We start from the raw sequence: 23,460 nt of genomic DNA on the forward strand, positions 1-23,460 counted from the left end.
GATGAAGCTTCTTCCGTTATTCAGGTACACTCTGGCAAGAACAGGCTCCACTCCTAATTTACCTGAATGAGGAAAAACAGCTGTTCACCCTTTCTCTGAATGTCGGTCAAACTTTCAGCTGTTTCTTCATCACCTTTTGTCATGGGATTTGGGTTTTCTTCAGAATGTGGATTGGTATACAATTTCAGAGTATTTCCTTCCAGTGTGGAATGCCACTTAATATTGGGAGGAAGGTTAATGTTAAAAAATGTAGAACCAGTTTGTTCTCCTACAGAGATGACAGTGTTGTCTGGGACTTGATGGTTCTTAAAGTGAAATTCTATTTGGTCGGACCATTGTTCAAACATGTGGAATGTGCTATTTAAACTCACAACATTTGTACTTTGTTTTAATTTGATTGTCTGGTTCGTCTGAGTCCAGAGGACCTAGTGTACGGAGGTGTGAGGGGAATTTGGTGACTCTCCCCACTTCCCCAATTAATTTGGTCAGAGGTCTTTTTGGACAGGAGACTGGCTTGAGATCCAGTATCCACCAGCACTGATAATGCACATTGACCCTGTACCTTGATGGAGGCATAACATCTTCCCTCTCTCTCTTAAAGGGGACAAAGAAAATGTGCATTTTGTGCCAGCTTGGCAGTTAATTTGTTTATATTGAACTCTGACACTGGGGGATCTTGGACAGCTTTCTGTGTCGGAGTCTGGGAATCTGTAAAGAAGATTTTGCACCCAGATATCTGTGGGATTGGGAAGTCCCCTTTTTCCCCTGATTCTTTGCTGCTTCCATTTTCCTGGAGAAAGTTACCCAAACCTATTTGGTTGAAGGAGCCCTCATTGCTTTCAGAGTCATTTGGTGACATTGTTGGGGTTCAAGAATCGGTTGCTCTGGGCCAATCTCCATACTTACCAAGTCTAAATTAGGGTCTTTTGGGGCCCATTTTTTCCTTGGGAGGGATAACTTCATCCCTGAAAGAGAGAATTTTCTTCTCTGAATTCTCCAAGGATTCTTCCCCTTCAAACGGGATGATGCGGACTTCCTCCACAAAGTGGGTTCTCTTTTGCTCTTGATTTCTCCTACCTACCCTCTGTTCCCTAGGTTCTAGCTTTTCGGGGGTAGGAGATTTGTGTACAGGTTCAGCAGTTTCCAGGGGTTTTTCTCTGGTGAGAAAGGCAGCTTATTCTAGGGCTTTGAATCGCCCTTTCCCCCTGGATCGCCTCCTCTTGAACCTGGTGGTTGTCAGGGGTTTCTTCCCTCATTGCTCCGGGGCACCAGACCCGGGTGTCGAGCTGTTCTGCAGCAATTTCCATTTGAGGGCTCTGCTGGGCCCTCAACATGCGACCCAGGTCTTGTGTGAAATGTTGGACCTGGCGCTCCAGTTGAGAAATCCTTTCCGGTTTGTAGGGGGGGTCTGAATTCATACCTTTGCTGCACCTGGAAAAGGTAGCTGTCCCTTCTCCCAGTTAGCTTGTGTATTGAGAGTTTCCCGGATAACACTCCATCATTGGTCTCCCTTATCCCTGATTCAGGAATCTATTGTCCTGAAAGCAGGGAGAGAGAGGAGTATTGTTCAGTAAATTGGGGTTTGAAGGGCATCTTAGGTTGGCAGTGCTGTATTTATTTCTTCTTTCCTGAGGGAAGTTCTGAGGGAAGTTTTGAGGGAGGTTTCCTGGGGAAGTACTCACCTGATTGGACACCCCCTTCTGCCAGGGGGTCCATATGTGCCCCAAGATGGGTCTGTTACCCTTATATTTAGGGCTGATAGAGGTGGCAGTGTCAGATGATGAGTTGATCAGATAGGCTGCCTGGCTACCACTTGATTGGGTTAGATCAGAGGGTCTCCTCTGCCTCTATTATGCTTATTAGTGTTAGTGGGAGGAGTATATTTTGGCCCCCAATTTCCAAGTCCACTGTTGCAGCAGCGGGTGTGTTTGACGGTTTGGGGTTTTTAGGATTATTTTTATTTTCACTGGGCTTTTGAACTTCATAAATCTGGGGTGGCCTTTTCTACCACCCAATCCATGGTCCTACGCTCATCGAAGTCACTTACCAGTTGGGTCATAATGTATTTCATAAGTACTTGGATGTAAGTGACAATGAACGCCCGTCTATTTGTGTTCACCCACCTAGAGGTCTGGGCAAATGCCTGCTTCAGCTCTTGCACAAATTCTCTAAGTTTTTGGTCTCCCCCACACTGCAGGTTGTAGACCACTGTGCGGGCCTGCTGAGGGTTCCTGTGAATGGAGAAATGCTTTAAGATAGCCGCCTTACAGGTGGTCCCTCTTCGGTGCTCTTGATCCTCCAGCCCTGCAAAGAAGCTGGAGTATTCCAGGAAGAATGCCCATTTGAAGAACTCCATGGAATTTTAATGATTTTTTTATACCAAATGACGTCATCATTTGGTCATACAGTTCTAGATGCTCACATACTAAGAATTTGGCATTCTTGTGGTAGGGTGTCACAAAGCTCTTGATGGCCTTTATTTGCCAAATTGGGTCTTTTACAAGACCTCTCTTCTGTTTTCCAGTGCACCTGAGTCCACTCACCTGCTGACACAGAGATGCTAACATTGGTGGTCTACTCGCTGTCCTATAGGCGCTCCCAACCTCTATGAGACTGGGAATCCCTCCTAGAATGACAAGCTCTGGTCTCTTCTCCCTTGTGGTGCTGTGGGCTCTCAGGGTCACTTCCCTTGTACGCCCCTGTTCGCACAGGGGAGCACTCATCTTCCTCATCCCTTCTTGGTGTGGTGGAGAAGTCCCCCCACCTCCCTGCAGGTGTGAAGGTTTTTAAAATACTCTTTTGAGGCCTGAATTCTGGTTCTTTTCTGTCTGCAAAGCAGATCAGATGGTTCCTTTTGTAACTTTAGTTTCTGTCAGTCTAACTCCCTAAACTTCTCATCATAGGAGCCCTCCTGGTCAGATGTACATGCTAGGGTATTTTAAAATCTGTGTAGAGATAAATACCCATCAATGTCTGATAAGGCCTGGCCTTCCAGCTCAGTTGGACTAGGCCTGGTTGAGTCCAGCTGCCTCACGTTTCCCTGTTCTTGCAAACTCATAGGCATGAAGTTAACAGCAGCCTTTGTATATAATGTGGTGCATTGCCTTGAGGTCCCTGGTAACGAGGTCATCACTCTGTGATCGGAAGGTACCTTTCCATACTCTAACTGGTTGGGGTGCCTCAAAGCCTGTTTGTATTTGGCTATTTCCTTCTCCAATCTCTCAGATTAGTTTTTCTCAGCCCCTATCTCGTGGTGATACATAGAGGCCTGAGCTTTGAACTCTGATACCAGTGCTTGAGTAGCTTTGAGAACTTTTTTTTGTGCCACTCCTTGATCACTGAATCCCTTGTTCTCCTCACAAAGGGACTCATTCCTTCTGTGAAGCTTGTATTGTCTTGGCATATTCAGACCTTTTCTTTTGCAGGAGACTAATCTCCTCCCTTTGTTCACTTTTGGTCTGTGTTGCCTGCTCTATGTCAAGCTCTGCTTGCCTCAAATGTTCCATTAATTTTTAATTTTCTATTCTCATGTCAGTATGTTCCTGAGAACAAACTCACTTTTCTCAATGTCCGTCCTTAATTGACACACTTCCTGACACAATTTGCAATTTTCGTCCCTGAGGTGCTCTCTCTGCTGTTTCAGCGTGTTCAGATTTTGGCACATTTGATCGGATTCTGCCTGGGAATTGACACCCCTAATGATCAACTGGCTATTCTCATCTTTCAGTTGTTTAATCTGCATTTGAAACGCAAAAATATCCTATAAGCAGGCTCTATTGTGCATTGCTCAGTATTATTTTGTTGATTCTCGCTCAGGTTTTCAACACTTTCTTGATACTACTATTTCAATGCATAACATTGAGCCTCACACTCTAAATATGCTCGCTGTTGTGTCACTAACTCACTCTTTAGCTGCTGAATGACGTTTTCTAATTTTAACTGTGAACGTTGGCTCTGTTGCGCTTTTTGCTCTAATTGTTTCAACTCTCTCTGTGCTTGATCCAAAAGCTCAGATTGGTTTTGCACAGAGGCTACACTTTCCTGGATCATCATATAGAAATATATATATGCTGTGAGCTAAGCCATTTTAATTTGTTCATCTCTGCTATTTCGTGTCATATAAAAGTCTGTCAGGGCCTGATGTAACAGCCCATTATCCTGCCACATATCTACATTTACAGAGGTAACCTCCTGAATCATTCTAGTTTGCCACATGTCATGCTCCTGTTCTACCCATTCACCCTTAATAAACAATTTGGATAGAAGGTGCTTCCTGGCCATATTTATTTCTACGGTGCTCATTCTGAAATGTGTTCTGCACCTCATATGTTCTCTATGCAAGGGCAAAATCTCAACACTATTGCTGCTTAGGTTGTACTCAAAATGACAACTCAAATGAACACTTTTATCTACACACCTCCCTGCAACCCAAAGTACAGGTCTGAATGGCACCTTCACAATGCAACACAACATTCCATGCACTGAAATGCAATTACACCTAAATGAATAGTCTGCTGCAAGAGAAAACTCTCTACCAATCTCAGAATGAGCCCCCAGATTTGTTGTGGTTTATTACATTGTCACACTCAACTCAGGGAGTTCCGTTCCCCCCAATGAATGTGGCACACAATAAATCACTACGATTTTGCTTCAGTTCAGTTTGGTAAGGCATCCAACTGGTCTCACACCCAACCCCAACAAATATCCGGTACCACAATGGACTAGGAACCAGGCCGGTGTGTAGTAAGAATAATGATTTATTAATTTATTTTAAACCAAATTTGATGAATAGACTAACATCAGCCACCAGTGCTCTGCCAACACAAGAACAAACTTGACTTTGTTAAAGGCACCAACACAGAGATAATACTGAGATATGCTGTCACTATTTATTTCAAATCACTCACCAATACAGAAAAATAACAATTCAATACACACAGTGATTGCTGATTTGGTTATAATACTTTTCTCTCAGCAGCCCCCACCCTCCAAACATCAATTAGACTTGGCCCCTCTGAATTGAATGCCAGTGGCAGATAGTGGGAACACAATGGGAAAATCGTTTTGGGATTAATTGTGATAAAAATGTACTCTTTGGAAAAGGGATTCAAGGGGAAACATAGTTTGCTCTACTTGTTACCACAGATGCAATATGAGTGACAGAGAAGCAATGGGAATATTTGTTTTGCCACACCTAAACAGAACAGGCAGTGCTTTGTGGTTTTGTTCAGAGCACAATGGGAACATTGGGGACATTTTGTTTTGCACCCTGTTCATGCATGTGGAAACAGGGTTTTGGGATGAATTCTTTTGGTAGATCTTTATGTCTATACCAGCTCAAAACACACTGGGAAGTGTTTGTGGGTTTCGAATGCCAACAAACCACATCCCGTGATCTCTATAGGGGAATTCATTGATTTACTTTAATTAAATATGCTAAGGCTCTACACAGACAAACAGGATATTTGGCTATGGGGTATGGGGAAATAACTAGAACAATACTTGGAAAAATGCAGGGCCTACACAATCTATGGCTTTGGGAATAGTTTTACTTAGAGGTGAGGGCTTGGAATGGGCATCCGGGAACAGCAGGTCACCGCTGGGACAGCAAGGGTGTATGTCAATGATTGTCTCCTTTGAATCCTCCAAGGGGTACCAGTCAACTTCTAGGTCTCCAAATTCCTTTCTCCAATGAAAGATTTGTGCCTCTCTGCTGCGATTTTTCTCGCAAGATTTTAGCAGCAGGTTACCTCCCAGAATAAGTGGAAAAGCCCAGTTCTAATGCAAACTGGTCTACTTATAGGGAAAATTACATCACAGACTTGTCATAATTCTTGCTAAAGGGATTGGTTAGTTTTCCCTACCTACCTCCCACCTGTGTGCTAATAATACAAGGAAATGGGGGTGAGTTAGCACAGCTGGTGAAGGAGAAAGATTTGTGATCCCACTTTGACAGGTGGGCGCGGCATCGACAAAACTCTAAAAATCTATCAACATGGCAAGTACACTAATTTTTCAAATCTTTACATGTATGAACAGCATTCATAGAATTTCGCACTGCGTTTGACTCAGTTCCCAGAGAAATATTGATTAAAAAATTACTAGATGGGAAATGTCCATGGTACATCCTGAATTGGCTTTTAGAATTTCACACCGGATCTAGCATACAAATACGTTTGAGTCATGATGGATTATTATCTGACTCAATTCAAACAGAATGAGGACTGAAGCAAGGATACTTACTTGCTTTGGCACTTTTCAATTTTTTTTATAGCAGATATGAGCACTTGTTTATAACTGATTCTCCCAAGCTAAATGGATCACATATAAAATGGCTACTATATGCAGATGATATGGTTCTAATTTCCAAGACCCATAAAGGTTTAAGAACAATGTTGAAAGCTCTAGATAAGTATGCACAGAATAATTATATCTCTATAATTCTAATAAAAGTCAAATAATGCAGTTTGCAAACTTACACCAACAAACAAATAATGGTTCATGGTATTTACAAGATGTGTAGTTGCAGAGAGTAACAAGTTATATTTGGGAGTAAATTTGAACAATCATCCGGCTAATAAGCTGTATGATGATAATGTAAAAAATAAATTCTCCACAGCAATATCCCAAGCGAGAATTATGAATGCTAAATATTGTACATTTACAATTGGACCTATTATAAAATATTACAAGCAAAACGTTACTCTGGTGTTACTATATATAGCAGAAACTAAAAAATGTAAACCCTATGCATATTGGGCAAAAATCGAGGGTGAGTATTGGAAAAAAGTTTCGCATCTACCCATGTCAGAATCCATTACTGTAATTAGATATGAGCTGGGTTTAATATCACTCTATGCAATTGATAAATGGCATTTATGCTCATTGTTCCGAAAATGCATAACGTCAGATGGTAAAATGGCCTTTTGATGTTGCTATCTAACTTCCTCCAAACGTCAAATGATATATTTGGAAAAACATGGAGACCTAAAGTGCAAAGGGTCCTGCACAATGCGGATATCTTAATTGAATTATTAACAACTAATCCAGTAAAAGCAAAAAAAAGCTATGGGAATACAACTGGACGAAGACTAGAGAGAAATGTATGCTGTATAAAAACTTCAATGAGAACACTTTCTTAATGAAAAAGCATGGAATAACAGCAATTTACTTGATGAAAGCACCTAATCCATAGCATTGTGCAGACTTTATGAATTTTCGATTAAACTTATGGCCGACTAGGGAAATCATGTGTAAATGGAATAAAATGTCTCAGCAGGATGCAATGTGTCATTTTTGTAATCAGGAAGATGAAACCTTAAGGCATGAGATGGTAAATTGTCAATAATTATCATCGCCAGTGGCGGCTGCTATTATAGGGCGGCAGGGCGCCGCCCCCCCAAAATGAAGAAAAGAAGAAAAAAGCAGAGCAAGATTCAGAAGAATCTCTTCTGAATCTTCTGCATTTCCCAACAGCGCAGGGGCGCTGTGGCAAAAATACTGTGGCAGCCGGCCCGACACCCATGACTCCTATGGGCGTCGGACCGGCTGCCACAGTGGGATGCGTCCCGTTTTACACTCGTTTTTACAATAGTAGAGAGCGTGGAGCTCGTAGCTCCACGCACTCTATGTAAGGCCCTTTCATTAGTAGGCTGGCAGGGCGCTAGAGGGTTGGCCCCGCCAGCATAAAATGTGCGCAAACAGCGCAGTGAAGATTCCTTCCCCCCCAGCTACAGTAATGTCATTGGCTGTTTTCCAGCCAATGACAAACCTTGCATTGGCTGGCAAACAGCCAATGACATTACTGTATCTATGCAGGTGGCGCAGGGTGTGTACGTGCGCCTGCGCCACCTTCACACTTCTCTTTCTCTGCCCGACGAGCGAGTGCCACAAGACAACCAGACCGGACCCGACCCCTGCTCAGACGGAAGAGTTGTCTGACCAGAGACAGCCTGGGCCCTGCCTTGCCGGCTGCAGTAAGTTAGTACCACTACCTACCCATACCCACTGTTTTGGGTGGCCACGTGTGTGTAACACGGCCCCTACAGGAAGCACTGAAAGACATGCAGGCCAGGGCCTACACATCTTTCAGTGCTGACTGTGGGGGCTGTGTAGGCAACTTTGGGCCTTGTGTCACACATGGCCCCAAAGTTGTGTGTGTCCCAGGCAATCGAACTCGAACACTTGTTTATTTCTGATGAACTTATGCGGTTAAAGCTCTATTTGAATGGGTCGGTGCAAGGGCCTTTGGGGGAGGGCGGACATTAAGGGGGTGTTTTAGGTTTGGCCAGTTGAGTCCCAGGATGAAAATGGACAGAGCAGTTAGGGCAGCTAAGGTGCAGCGGGAGATGGTGAAGAGAAGTACAGGATGGAAGAGGTCACGGATGGGAGAAGGGATTAAGGACGCGATCATGCAAAGAGGGATGGGATATATAATGTGGCAGCCAGGCAGTATTTACATTTGAGCAGAAACTTAACCTGGATGGCTGTGGTAGAGGAGTGGGACAGATAAGTTAAAGAATGTGAGGGGAGCATAGTTGAGCTGGCCAGAGCTGGGGTACCAACAAACATTTTTATCAGAAGGAAGGTCCCAGCAGTGGTAAGAATTGAATTAGACAAGGAATTGAAGGAGTATTTCAAAAGATGCAGGAGGATGAAGGGTGGAACTGGTTGGCAAAGGGCAAGGAACTGTGGCACGGGGAGGAATTATGGAGAGGGGTGCTAACTTGTCGCCGCTGCATGGACCAGCACCCAGAAAGGGAGGGCAGTTATGGGTTGGAGGGTCATAAAATGGGCAGTGTTAGGTGCACCGTACAGCCCCTGGGGAGCACTGAATCAGAGGGGAGGCACAGTTATGCAATTACCACAGGTAGGGGTTGGAGCCGCCATCGGTCAGAAAGGGGCATTAAACCAAATGGAATAGCATACGAAGAGTGATACTGGGAGGATGCTGGGAATGAGGGCGCAGATGCCATTGAAAGAACATGTTCAGGAGGAGAGCTCAGGCATGGTTAGTAAGTGGACAGGTCAAACAACTAAAAGGGCATCCATTGAAGACAGAGGTTGGAAAACAAAGCGGGCAGGAAAGGGAGCACAAGGTGCTAGCACGAGAGAAAGTGGTGGAGAGGGTTGAAAAGGTTGGTTAGCGAAGGTTGAGAAAGCAGAGCAATGGGGGTGGCAAATGGAGATAAGGTGTTCGATGTGACAGGCTGGAAAGGGGCAACAAGATAGGGCATGATGAAGAGCGATGGACAGCAAGTCAATTGTACAGTTTGGTGGGGGACGTCCCGAGGAGCACTGCATGGTGGAGTGCTTGAGCAGGGTCATGTTTAAGGGTCTGGAGCATTTGAGCGGGGGTAGCATTGGTGGTTTGGGTTGAGTGCTCTGAGTATTGAGCAAATGAGGTTGGTGCTTAAGGGGGTGTGTAGCAGGGGTTTCCTCAGTTCAAGGGGGGGGCAGTGTGTACTGACTTTTGATTAGCCTCGAGGGGTGGAGGGAGCGGGTGGGTGGGTGATACAGGTGACAATGGGGGGCAACTAAGTTAGGGGTTGGTGCAGGCAGTTGTAGGATGATGGGGCTCTGCTAGTCTCTGAGCAAGTAGGTGGTGTAGCATAGGGATGTGGGGGGTTTGGACATACACCCTCTCAGCAATAAATAAAAACATGAAAAATAAATAAAGAAATAAATACAAATAAAATCTAGGACGTGTGCTGGGACAGAGTGACGGCGAGGAAGGTGCAGATGATTGCTTGTGGATTCGCTCAGTGCCAAGATGCGAGACGTTATGGGAAGTGTTCGGAATACCAAGGGTTGGCTGAGTTACAATGAAGTAAGATGGAGGGGATAATGTTATGGTTTATATGCTTGGGTGGATTTGGCAGGACTTGTGGTCTAGTGTAATGATAATGGATCAAGGGTTGGCAATTGCGGCCACAGTAAATGGCTCTGAGTGTGTTGTGCTAAGTGGGGAGTGAGGAAAAAAAGGGATGCTAGACGGCTGGGGACCAGGGTGAGGGGTCAGCAGGGGGTCTAGAGGACTGCAGAAGCAGCAGGATGAGCGTTCAGAAAAGAAAAGGGGGGGCCAATGTTATGTTGGTCAGCAGGAGCAGAAAATGTTTAGGGTAGGTTTTGAAAAGAGGTTTGGGGCTCTCAGGTTATTGGAAGTGGTGGAGGTCAAAAGGGGGGAGAAGGTATTACTGAAAGATGGAAGTGGGTCGAAGGTGGGACTAGATAGCTAGGTTGGAAGGGCCAAAGAAGGTCAGCCGAGGGGATGGGGTTCATGACAAGAGGGAGACAGAATTAGGGCAGGGTAGGGAAGGGAAGGGATGACTAGAGCACGGCGACCATGTGGCGGACTGGTTAAGACATGAGATCTGCATGGCTACAGAGGCTTTAGAGCGTATGTCCTTTTCCATTGTGCGGCTTCTGAAATGCAAGGAGTGCAGGCTGAGCAGCGTTAATGCTTGACCCTCACTGTTCCACGAGCAGAGGGCTATTACCAGCCTTGGGGTGGGATCCCACTGTAGTCGTCGGGCAGAGGTTCGTAATTTGCGGTGAGTGGGGGGTTGAGGGCCAGGGATCCCTCATGGACCCTGGGGCTGGCATTGCTCGGCAAGGCTGAGGCAGGGGCCCCATGAGCCTTCGCCCCCTCCCTAAAATGCTGTCGTCCTAACGTGCATAACTATTTGTGTGGTGCTGTGCCGTGGAGGTTTAAGAGGCTGCGTTGCAAACAGGAGACGTGGAGGATCTCGGCAGGGCCTTTTCCTGCCCATTGAGGTTGGCACCTCCTTGCATGCATCTGTGGTATTGCGTTAGCGGGTTGTAGCAAGGTAGACAAGTCAGGCCAAGTCTTGCTTTGGTGCGGGAGGGTGGCCCTACCTTCCCCGGCACTGCATGTGCTCCAGTTCCATTAATGTAACATAGGGACACGCTTGGCTAGTTTCAAAGCCTGGTCGAGTGCAGTGATTGAATGCTTGTGGCATGCTTTAGCGAGCCCAGATTTCCTTGGTAATCATCTCAGAGGAGGGAGCTAATGTGTTATGTACCCCTGACCTCCCCATAATAGCCAGCCAACAGGGAAACCCATCCTCATTGGTGTTTCCCTCATTGGCATAAGCGAAAGGAGCAAGAGGTGGCCAGGCCACTATACATGTATAACACAAACCCGCCGCAGGTGGGTTTGTTCTAATGATTGGCTGCGACCCTAGTTAGTGTTGGCAATAAAAGTTTGTGGATTTTATTGCACAATACATAAGTAAATCATAAAACATGATTGTAATTTTATTCATAAAATGTACTCATGTATGACATAAGGTCTCATCTCTGTTGTACTTTTGGGCACATGTTTCCGCAAGTGTCCTCTTACGTATGTAGTCTTCTGATTGTGATGAGGACTTGACAGTATAATCTTTGTTACCTGACCTCTGAAATGGCCTCATTTACATTGTGGGGATGAAGAAGAAACCATCAGAAGAAAGCATTTCTGTGGGTTTCTTGCATACCACCATCCTAACCCTTTTCCCAAATGGAGCACAAACCACAAAATGAACACTGGCGCCCCTTCTTACAGTGAATGAAATACAGTGGGAATGACATGAGCTGTGCAAACAGTGGTGCTCATGATTTAACCTTATTATCCACAGTGGTCTGCAACCTTTGGCTCTGCAGATGTTTTGGACTACAACTTCCATTAGGCCAAGTCATCAGAAGCGATGGCGAGGGGCCATGGGAGTCGTCGTCTAAAACATCAAGTACCTGGGCATCTAATAGGAGTGCCTGGCAAAAGCTTAATACATACGCAGAAGCCAACATTTTGGCCTTGTCAAGGCCTGTGTTTGAACAGGAAGGACCTCAGTTGCTTTGCCAATGCTGTTTCTTAACAGGACTTCAGCGAAGGACACGCAGAGTGCTTATAAATCGGCTGCCTGAAGGGCTGCAGCAAATGCATTTTGTAATGTGAGCTCTGCAAAGCGCACATTTAAAGCCCCAGAATGAAAACATTATAGAAATGTATATATTGCAGCGTTATACAACTGATGACTGGCACATGGTGGTAGCTGCTGGTACTTTCTTTACACATTGTACTAATGATTATTCTGGTGCAGCTTCAATATTACAAGCAGTTAACTCTCTCTCCTTCATGTGTGAAAACCATTTTAATACTGCTCTGAGCCTATGTTGCCCTTTCTCAGATCAGTCTCTCGCTTTCTCTTTACAGACCATCAGCAACATCTTACATGAACAAATCCGACCAGTCCAGGGTAATTGTGAAACTTAAAACATTGGACTTCAACCTCCACAGTGCACCTTACGGGATTTTGGATTTCCCATAGCCTCTGAAGGAGTTAATTGCAGTGAACATTCTCCAGAACGAGGTGAGCTAGCATTAGACTTTTGTAGGGTTTGGTGCTCAGGGCATGCCAACTCTGTTTGTGTTCATCTGTAGTAAAGAAGGCACACAGCTATCTTGTTTACATTTTTTTTTTTAAAGAAGCCCATGTTTGTGGGAATCAATGAGGTGGGGGAAAATCTGATGAACAGTACAGACTACAGAATGGAATCTATGACTAGCTGAGAGGGTGTCATGTGAAAATGGAAAATCATACATATAATGCAAAAAGGCCTGCTTATGGTTCAACGGAAGCATACCTGTTCATTTGGAAACTGTTGAATGGTATACAGTAATTTGTTATACCGCTGAAAAATCCCACAGTTTTTCAAACATCAGAATACCTTCTTTCTAATCTTCACCATTGCTCCCACAGTGCTTGGGAGGGGTTGGGGTTGTGTGATGCAGTCAGAAAAATCTCAATGTTTCTTTTTAGAACAGTATTAACAGAACAAACTTGCCTCATTTCTTCCATAAGTACTCATTTGCCAAACAAGCTGCAATACGTACTGTGTGGCTGGTGTCACATTTGCTAATGGGCATGTGTGTTAACATCAGCAATTATACTCAACTGTACTGGTCGATGATAAGTACAGCACAGTTGTGTATAATTGCAGATGTTATCTGTGTCTAGTACCGACTAATTATACTTATGTGTTATTGAAGAGCATACCTAACAATGACTACATGATCCCATATACATATACATGTACATAATAATTTTGCTTATTAACAGGTGTCACTGTTGCCGAAAATGAATTCAGTGGACCAATTACTCCCAAAACCATTTTCCGGACTCGCACACAGTGAAAAACTGGAGGTGAAAAGACTAGGGCCTGATCGGCCAGATGTAAAAATTGAACAGTCCGCAAAAGATAGGGGAAAGGCTTACACACGCACATTTTCCATGATGTGGTATGAAAAGAAGACATGGCTCACTGGTAGCATTGCTAAGCGGTCTTTGTTCTACTTCCCTTGCCTGCTGTTTGGAGGTGAAATGGCCTGGACAAAAACAGGAGTCACTGACTTAAAGCATTTGTCAGAAAAAAGCAAGAGACATGAATCGTGCAAATCTCATATTGAGAATATATTACAGCTGCGCATGTTGGGAAGTGTAAACATTGCAACACAGTTGGATGATGCCTATTGCCGGAGCGTGATGAGGCATAATGAGGATGTGGATAAAAACCAATACATCTTGTCAAAGTTAATCGACTGTGTGTGTTTTTGTGGTGCATTTTAATTGGCTTTACGTAGCCATGATGAAACTGAAGACTCTTTAAATTCTGGTGTATTTATAGGCCTGGTGGATTTTGTATCCAGCATAGACAGTGCAATGGAACTACACTTAAAAAATTCAACAGTATTTAAGGGCACTTCAAAAACAACTCAGAATGAACTGCTGGACTGCATGCTCACGGTCACCAGAGAGATCATTGTAGAGCAGTTAAAATGCACAGATTATGTGGCTATTCAGGCAGATGATACAACTGATGTTTCCAAAAAGACTAAGTATGTGCTAGTCTATAGCTACATTGATGAACGATACAGAATTGTTGAAAGGTTTCATGGATTCTCTTATCTGAAAAACTCGAGTGCGCAGACCATTGCTACTGCCATAATGTAAAAATTGGACAAAGTATTCCCTGAAGATTGCCACAAAAAAAAGTAATTGTGCAAACATATGATGGTGCGAGTGTAATGAGGGGGGTGTCTGGTGGAGTCCAAAAGAAAGTAGCTGAAGTGTATCCAAATGCACATTATGTACATTGCTATGCACACCAGCTTAACCTCATCATTGAACAGGCTGTTTCAAAAATCTCAGAAGCTTGAGTTTTCTTTTATGATATCTCTGGCTTCTGTACATTTTTTTCTCGTTCTCCAAAAAGAATCTCAGTTCTAGATGAAGTATCAGATCAAGGACTTCCAAAACCATCTTGCACTCGCTGGAGCTACCATATCCGGGTAGTAGAAGCCATATTTTAGCACAGGGAAGCACTCCGTACATGCTTTGAGATCATTATTGAAAGACAGACTGATTTCGAGGGGGTTACTGTGCATGAGGCCCAGGGATTCATTTGAACTCTGAAAGAGAAGGAGTTCCTTTTCTTCCTTTTTTTGTTCAATGACATAATGCCCCATGTCGACATTCTATATAACTAGCTTCAGAAGTGAGACCTTGACTCTGTGTATTTGCAGAAAGCTACTGCAACTTTTATCAAGTGCATTCGCAGAGTACGTGAAAGCACTGACAATCTGGAAGCTAAACTTCCATCAGAGGCAACTTTTTCAGGTCGCAATGCAAATATGAACACTTTGAATCGTTTGGCTAAAGAAGTATGTGATATTATAGTTACACAAGCCCAAGAACCCTTTGCATTTACTAACCACTTGGAGGGGGCCAAATTGTTGCAGAGTGACCTATTTCAAACACATGGACAGTCTTTTCCCAATGATGAACTGAATGTAACTGTCCAAGCGTACCCCATGTTAAACAAGAAAAGACTGTGCACTGAGCTTTCAATTGCTTATGAGAGACCAGAATTCTGTAGTTCAAGTGGGGTAATTTCTTTATTAAAATTGTTAGTTGAAAACAATCTCGACGAAGCATTTAGTGAGACAATGCAGTTATTAAAAATTCTGATTACTACACCCATGAAAACAGCTGAGTCTGAGCGCTGTTTCTCCACCCTGAAGTGAATTAAAACATTCTTGAGAAACACAATAACTGAGGATCGTCTGAATGCTTTGGCCATGCTGTCCATGAAAAAACAACTAATTCAAGAGATCCCTGATTCAATACACAGACTATTGATAAATTTGCCTCTCTGAAAAATAGACGTGCACAATTTGTGTACAAACTTTCAAAATGATTGACCAGTGAATGTTCTGTTACAAACAAGCTATTTGCAGTTATTTTGTGGGTTACCTTGAATTATTTGTTTCAATGGCCTTATATATGTCAGGATTTTGTGTAAGGTTGCAGTGATCTATTAGACAGAACAGTGAGAAATGTGAAGTATGTTTTGATGTTATGGTTGTTGGTTGATAATAAAGCACTCAACATAATAAACTTAGTAAACTATTTCTGTTGCATTTTTCTCCATGCAATATGTCTGTGCTATTTCTGAGACCTGTGCATTCCACGTGTTGCAACTTTGAGGAACTGAAGCAATGGGAACTCAGCGAGGCAGACAGCCATTAGAGGTAGGACAAATGTCGCATTAATTAAGTGGTTAAAAAATAAAGCAATATTTTAGCTTAGTTTCCCCCTTTCCAAAAATGCCTAAAATCCCACCTTAGTAAGAGGATGAACGCATGTGAATGCCAGTAACAGCATGACAAACATATGTTTCCATCATTACTGACTATATAATGAATTTCTTTATGCATACACCATAGTACCAGCTATTGTCAATACAAACTGCTGTAAAATACACCATCACACTTGCACACGTAAGAATAGTGTACCACCATTAATATCTAAAACCGAATGCTTGTTTCATATTTCGGTGTTTTTTTTTTGACAGTAAATTGCACATTTTGTAGGCCATTTTTCCAAAACTTTTGCGGGGGTAGAACACCCCTGCAGCCCCCTTGGGGGGGGGGGTGGGCTTGCGCACTGCACGCGCTCGCTACTAAAATTACCCTGGGAAATTTACGCTCAACAAGCTTTCAAACTCACCAGCTGCCACTGATCATCGCAGAGGATTATATACTTTAAACATCATTTTAAGGAATATAAGGCCTTGACTCATCAACGTCTATGGAAGCTCTGTTCCATACAGACTCGAAAACAATCAGATATGCCATTATAAAATATCTTCAGAAATTGAATCTATCTAATGATACACTTATGATGAATTATAATTCACTAAAATGAAAAATGAGTTATGTAGCTTTAAGGCAGCATACAAGTGTTTAATTGTAGAATGTTAATCCAAACCGTAATGTTAAAGTGGTATTTGCACACGTGATGTGATAATGGTTTTTCTTGTCCTCTTTTTCTTTTTCCTTTTTTAATAAATTATGAAATGATTTGTAATATGTTACATGATGAAAATGTTATTTTTGTGTATAATGTCAAAAGGTTATATATGATGACAATGTTATTCTTTCTGTGTTACGTTGAAAGGTTGAGTCTTTAATCAGCCAAACAATGAAATAAAAAAAATATGATATTTTTTAGAACTACATTTCAAGGCAAATCAGATGATGCTAATCTGAAGTTGTACACCCTTACTATGCATAGATACATTTTGTCTTGATTTCCTCAGGAGCTGTATCAGTGAAAAATATGCCATGTCATTGTACTCATGTTAATTATTTCCTTCAGTCTCACACCAACTTTCAAATCTCTCGGAATCAAGGATAGGACCAAATCAAATTTTCATTAATAACTTTAGTTATGTTTATCACACAAAAATAATTTTAGCTTGATTCAAAGGGGGTACTGTCACCTTTAATACAAGTTTGAAATGACCATTGTGGAATCTACACTGCCCCTTTCATGCAATAATATGTATTTTTCTATTACTTCAGCTGCAGCCTTTTTTTTGTTTTCCCCGATTATATTTTCCGTTAAGCATGTGACCAGCCAGAGGCTGGCTCATGCTTATGTTTGCCTCACCCTTCAAGGCCTGTGAGGGCCCTGATAGCACTCTAATGGCCATGTTATGGGAATTGTGACCTCAAGATCACTTCTGCTGAAAGAACAGGCTTGGCCTTATCAGTCCCTACTGTGCTTTAAATCTAAACAGTGTATTTCTTTCTATATTTTTAGGTGATGCCACTGAATGATGGATGACAACCAGACCCCTGTCCCCAGGACATTGTGGGGTACATTTACCAGCCAAGCAGAACTCCCGGCCTCACAAAACTGCATTTGAGCAGTTATAGAAACAATGGCTTGCTGTGGTGGCAGAGCACATGTTCCTCTACATGTGTTGCCTTTAATATTTATTTATTGTTATTTGTCTGTTTCTCCTCTGCTTCGCACTTTCCACCTCTCCCCCTTCCATGCACTTTTCCCCTCCCCCCTCTTCCATGCACTTGTGCATTCTCAATGTCACTGGGCCTAGTAAGATCGCTGTTTTGTTCTCCCCTGTTCCCCTCCCTTGCCTTTTTGCGCTCTGAAACACTTGTGTACGAGCGCAATAGAAATAAAATATCAATCCATCTGCATTCAAAACTGCATTTTAGCAGTTACAGGAACCATGGCTGAACCGTGTCTGCTGTGCACATATGGGGCTAGTTGGAACACATACGCCCATAGAATGGTGGCACTTCTTTATGGGAATCCAAAAAGAGGAATTCAAAGGCAGCCAGGCTCGGTGTTGCAAGGCTGAGATTTGCATAAACTTCAAACTGCCAAAGAAAATGTTCTATGTAAAACGACTTTGCACTGGTGCTATCTTCATTTTTGAACATCACACAGCTTTCGTTTTAGTAAAACACAGCCATGTTCATCCATGTTCAGAATGTGCACCAGCAAATGGGGGCATTTCTCACTGAATGACATGTTGTGTCAAGCAAAATCTGTGAAGAGCAGCGAAATCCATTTCAGGCCGTATGACCCGCATTCACTATTGCAACAAAGAAACTCCCTGGCCGTGCGTCAATTACAAAGAACAATATTTCCAGCATCTTTCCACGCCCTGAATCCATGCCCTGAAACTGATCTGATCTGTAAAGACTTTTCTGAAATGTGTGTTAAATAAACTGCATTTTGTTTTGCAAAGGCAGTGAAATAATACTTTTTAATGTGAAATCACCCCAGGTACTTGCACATAAACAGTATGTTATGGGTGGAACAGGGAAGGTTTAAGTGTATATTATACTAATGTACTAAAGACTTGGTTTTTGTGAAAGAAAGTAAAGAAGAAAATAAATGTGTGTTTGTAAACAGCAGAACAAAGGCTCCTGAGCATGGAAGCTCAAGAACATAAAACCTTCCTGGGACAGTAATCTCCCCCACAAACTATGAAAGGGCCAAGGTGTGAGAATTCACAACCTCATCAGACTGACTTGCTTTTCCTCCAGCCAGGAACAATGGATCAAGGGGACCTGGCCTTGTCACAGGCAAGTGTGAATTCCTTGTTAAACCTCTCCTCAGCTGTATCTGCCAGAATGAAAGGGTGCTATGGTAACCCTGCTGCCCAGAACTGACACAGAGGGGGAAGGCTGGCTATGGACATTTTAAGTACCACCCTCCGGTGACAGATGCCATCCATTTGATTTAAAAGACTTTTTATATTAAAGCATTTATTTCAGTGACCTGAAGAAGCAGCAATGTGAAATTATGAGCGTGAAATTATGAGCGTTTTAATGTAAATTGTGTACCATTAAAACAAGACTATGTGGGTTATCCTAACATGTGGGGGACGCAAACGGCATTGAAGGGGCATTTCTGGAAAAAGCGTACATGACACAGTTATGAAGGTTAAATGAAAATATGCCTGAAATTAATAGGCTTAGGTGTTTTTAGAATTTTAGGGGAAATATTTTCGATAGAAATTGTGAGAAAAGTGCCAGAAGGACAAAACAGCATTGTACAAACTTGGGAGTTAGAACGGCATATTCCTTGTAAAATATGGGGTCTGCCTATTTGATTTTCAAGAGAATAACAATTATAAATATAAGAGTTGTGTCTCATAACTGATTTTGGCAAAAGTAACTGTGGTATAACAAAGCACCTCCATAAAAACACCCACACTAAAACTGATGTCACTTCACTGGGTCCAATCTGCTTACAGGGAGGCGGCGACATCCTCTGTCTGTCCTATCAGATCTTAGAGGTTGATCTAGCTTAATTCTGCCCACATGGTAAACATCCTCTGATATCATCCGGTTTATAAAAGGAGGAAGCTTAGGGAGAGGCAGGACATTCAAGGAGATTCAAGGGAAAGACTTTAAAAAAACAGACATTCAAGAATCATTCATTCACAAATCAACATCCAAAGATCCAGACATTCCACATTCACCCTGCAAGACTGCAGTGTCAGGCCAGTGGTACCTGATCCAGATCCAGAACCTCCTATCCAGGCAGAACTATTTATCCAGAATTAAGCCCTATAAAAATCCCAATCATTCAGGGAGAAAGGAGGAAAGACTGTGCACTCCTTTGTGAGAATCCTGTGACCAGACCTGTCTTTACCTAGCTGATGCACCCACTGTCCACTGAGACCAGACCCCGATTGCCTTGCTGTGCCACCAGAGAAGAGCTGCCGCTGTGCAGTCACCGGACCCTTGTCCGCTGTCCAGAGACCCGGTAAGCTGTCCAAACTAACCAATTCAAGTGCTTCTTGTAAGTATCACCCTTCTCCAATAACCAAAAAGCTGCATCCTTTGCTCTGTTACCTTGTATTTGTCCAACCCTATAAGAAACCCTATAAGAAATCCTATAAGTATCTTAGTAACTTCTTAAAATTGTTAGAATCCTCTGTGTATCCTGTCCGCAGAAAAATCTGAATTAGTCTTCATGTGTTAACACAATTCTTTTCTAGTCATTTCAGTCCTTGTGTAAATCCTTAGCACTATTTTTAATCATTTAATTAATTTCCCATAGAGATGAATGTGGTGTGGATAGGTTAACCTTGCAAGTAACCTCCACGCGTACTGTCTTTCTTTAAATACCTAGCCACTAAAATATAATAGCAGTAGAATATATCCTTATTCTAACAAAACCAAGTTGCCTGTGAAAGTATTTCCCGTGTAAAAATCTGATGTTTCCCTTGCATTTAAGAATCCCATTCTGTCACCCATCCAGAGTCACCCTTGCACTTAGTATCATACCTGTTATGTGCCTTTGTCCTTCATCAGCAAAACCGATTTTCGATTCTGTCTGTTTAGCTCATTTTCTAAGCCGTTTTGCTATCTTCAACCTGTGAAACTAAGAAAGTGCAATTTTGCCACTTGTGATTCTTGCTGCACTGCTTTTACTTCCCAAAGTCGATTTTCTAACCTCTATGCATGTTGTTTGCCTCGTAGATTGTATGTTTTCCTGCCTTGGAAGTACAGCCACACAAATTCCTGTATTATCCATTCAAACACACATGTAAATAACCATCCAGTAATTCTGAGTGCCATTTTGCTAATTTTTCAAGGGAGCTCAATCTGATTTTTGGCTCACATTCAGGGGTGGAAGGTCAGTTTTCATTCTGATTTTTGCCTAGTATACCTGACTCCTTCCTACTCCTCTCCTCCCACACATAACCAGGTTAACGTGGGTTTGAGGGAGTGTCAGGGGGAATGCCTAACTGTGGTGCTATTTGAAAATACTACCCGAAAAGTAATCTTGCTTTCATTCATTTGTGCATTGTGCATCTGATATTAGAAGGTAAAACTAAGTGTATTCTATCATATTACTGTGTAATTATCACCACACTGGTGATTGCTGCCCTATATTGAATGTGTTAAATTTTTATTCAAAAATAAAAATAAATAAATATTTCATGTTACAAACGGCCTGGTTATGGTCCATTGCGACATGGGGTGTACTTTATGGGGGTGTGAGACGGGTTGGCTGCCATCTCTAAAGTTGGATCTGAATGTAATAAACTTAAAAGCATTTTATTATGCGCTGCATCCTTGGCCAGTAGAAAGAGTCCTGATCTGGAGTGTGCCACATCTTTAAAATTCTTAACACAGTGGGGGCTCGTTGCCTGGATTGAGAAAGTGCTTCCACCCATGACAGCTTAATACAGCAAGCTAACCCAGAAAAGGTAGTGATACTTTTTGGGGTTAGAAAGCTGTGTTACACTGTAAAAGTGCCTTCCCAAAACGTAGACCATAAGTATCAGGCCTGTGTGTAAAAATAAAGTAAAATTAACCTTGAACTAGACAAAACGCAACAGAATACAGGTTTACCCTTATATAAATAATTTAATAAAGGAAGAACACTCTTCATAATAAGCACCGTTGAGGTGAACATAGCTAGGCAGCACTTTCTGCACAAATTATTTGTCGGAGGGGAATGGGCAGAGCAAGATGAGGGGGCCTGGCTTGTAGAAATTATGCAACAGGAAACCACTATGAGCATGGATGTGTGGCAAGCCGGTGGCCTATTACATCAAATCTTGCGCAAGTTGTATATGACTCTGAATATTAAAGAGGAGCAGATTAAAATGGTCCAACTCACAGCCTACATATATCTTCAGATGGGGGTTATGGAGGAAAGATCTGAAGAAAATAGAACCCTTGTGCAAAACCAGTCGGAGCGCTTAAACTAAATGCAGACTGAACTAAAACTAGTAGAAGAGAAATTGCAAAAGAGCCAAGATTCTGAGGCAGAATTTGAAAACTACATCACACAGTTAAAAGAGAACTTGGCTGTACAACAACAAAATAATTCAGGCCAAGAGGTCCAATTAGATGCATTAAAAGTGGAGTGTCAGGAAAAGGTTGACTCAGAAATTGAATGAACAAATAAAATATAACAGAGTTTGAGCAGAGCAGATATTTATGTTACAAAATCAGATGAAAGAGTTGGAAGAGGAGAATAATAAATTAATCAGTAAAGAACTCCACCTCCAGACAGAATTTAACCAAGAACGCCAGACATTACGTACGATCAAACAACAGCGGGATGACCTGGCTGAAAAAAGGGACACCGTGTATCAAGAAAAATATGTCCTATGTCAGGAAGTGTGCAACTTAAAACCAGCCTTACAGACAAGAAAGGTAAACCTCCAGGAACTGAACCAACTAAAAGTAGAACATGAAAAATTATCGGGGCACACAAGACGAGTAGAAGGTGCTCTAGAAGAGAACACCCAAACTAAAAATTTGCAAAATCAGGAGATGCATCTCCTGCAACAAAAATGGTCTCAGTGTTCCCAGGCCATACAGACAGCACAGAAAGACAATGAGGCCCTCTGTGAGGAGAACAGGGGACTCCAGAGCCAGGTGGCAGCTCGAGAGCAGGTAATAGAGGTAAGTCAAGCCATGACAGCAGAGCAAACGGCTCAGGCCTTAGCCTACCATCAGGGAATAGGGGCTGAGAGGGTGAAACTGGAGCTGTTAGGAAAAAAGTATGCTAGGCGAAATTAAAACTTGAAGCACCCTGAACAAATAGAGAGGGACAGGGCTACCCTGGATCACAGTGTGATGCCCTCTGTACAAAGGGCCTCAAAACCATGTACTGCCTTGTATGTACCAAGTACTGATAACTTCATGCGCACCAGTTCACAAGAACCAGGAATCATGAGGCAGCCAGACTCTAGTAGGCCCAGCATGATTGACCAGGCAGGCCACTGCCCATCAGAGATTGATGGACAGTCGTCCCTGTACAGATTCCAAAATATTATGGCCGATCTATCTGATCAAGAAGAGTCCTATGAGGAGAAACTCAGGGTGTTAGACCTACAGAAGCATCATCATTGAGGGACCATTGGGTTTGCTTTGCAGAACAAAATGAGGGTGAATTGAAGCCCCAAAAGAGAATTCTAAAAGCCTCTACCCAATCAGGGCAGTGGGGGGGATTCTCCATCAACTCTGGAAGCAGAGAGGAGTCAGAAGACCACTCTCCTGTGCGAAAGAGGGAGTTCAAGGGGAGTGACCCAGAGAGCCCAAGGCACAACAAGGGAGAAGGAACTAGACCCCACCATTCTGAGAGAAAGTCACAAGCTCAAAGAATCAGGGAGCGCCTAGAAGATAACAAGGGGACCTCAAACAGTAGCAGCTGTGAGTCTGAGGGTGAATGGACTCAGGTGAAGCAGTAAAAGAAGGCCAATAAACAAAAGAGAGCACTGGTGAAAGACCCCATAAGGCAGATTAAGGCTATTAGGAATTGCATTACCCTATATCACAAAAACGCAAAATATTCTGTCTGGGAGCATCTGGAGCTATATGAACAGATGATGGACTCTTTTAACATCAAACATATCCAGAATTGCATAGACTATGCCAAATGGACGTTCACTCCAGAGTACTCCAGCTTCTTTGCTGGGCTGGAAGACCAGAACCATTTAAGGTGGTCCACCTATAAGGCAGTCATCTTGAAGCACTTTTCCACCCCCATCAACCCCCAAGAGGCTTGAAAATCGGCCTAAAATCTGCAGTGCAGAGAGGAT

At 42.8% G+C, this 23,460-nt stretch overlaps 1 long non-coding RNA gene across 1 annotated transcript in view; it reads left to right on the forward strand.

The window, feature by feature from the left end:
- Positions 1-20,851, forward strand: part of LOC138453316 (uncharacterized) — a 278,866-nt gene extending 258,015 nt beyond the window's left edge. Inside the window, exons 2-4 of the long non-coding RNA XR_011260400.1 lie at positions 12,218-12,374; positions 13,125-15,595; positions 17,172-20,851. This is a non-coding gene — a long non-coding RNA (uncharacterized lncRNA). The remainder of the gene's footprint in view (positions 1-12,217; positions 12,375-13,124; positions 15,596-17,171) is intronic.
- Positions 20,852-23,460: the final 2,609 nt, after the last annotated feature.

This window comes from Ambystoma mexicanum, chromosome 4p (genome assembly GCF_040938575.1).
Source record: "Ambystoma mexicanum isolate Mex_15411 chromosome 4p, UKY_AmexF1_1, whole genome shotgun sequence".
Lineage (NCBI taxonomy): Eukaryota > Metazoa > Chordata > Amphibia > Caudata > Ambystomatidae > Ambystoma > Ambystoma mexicanum.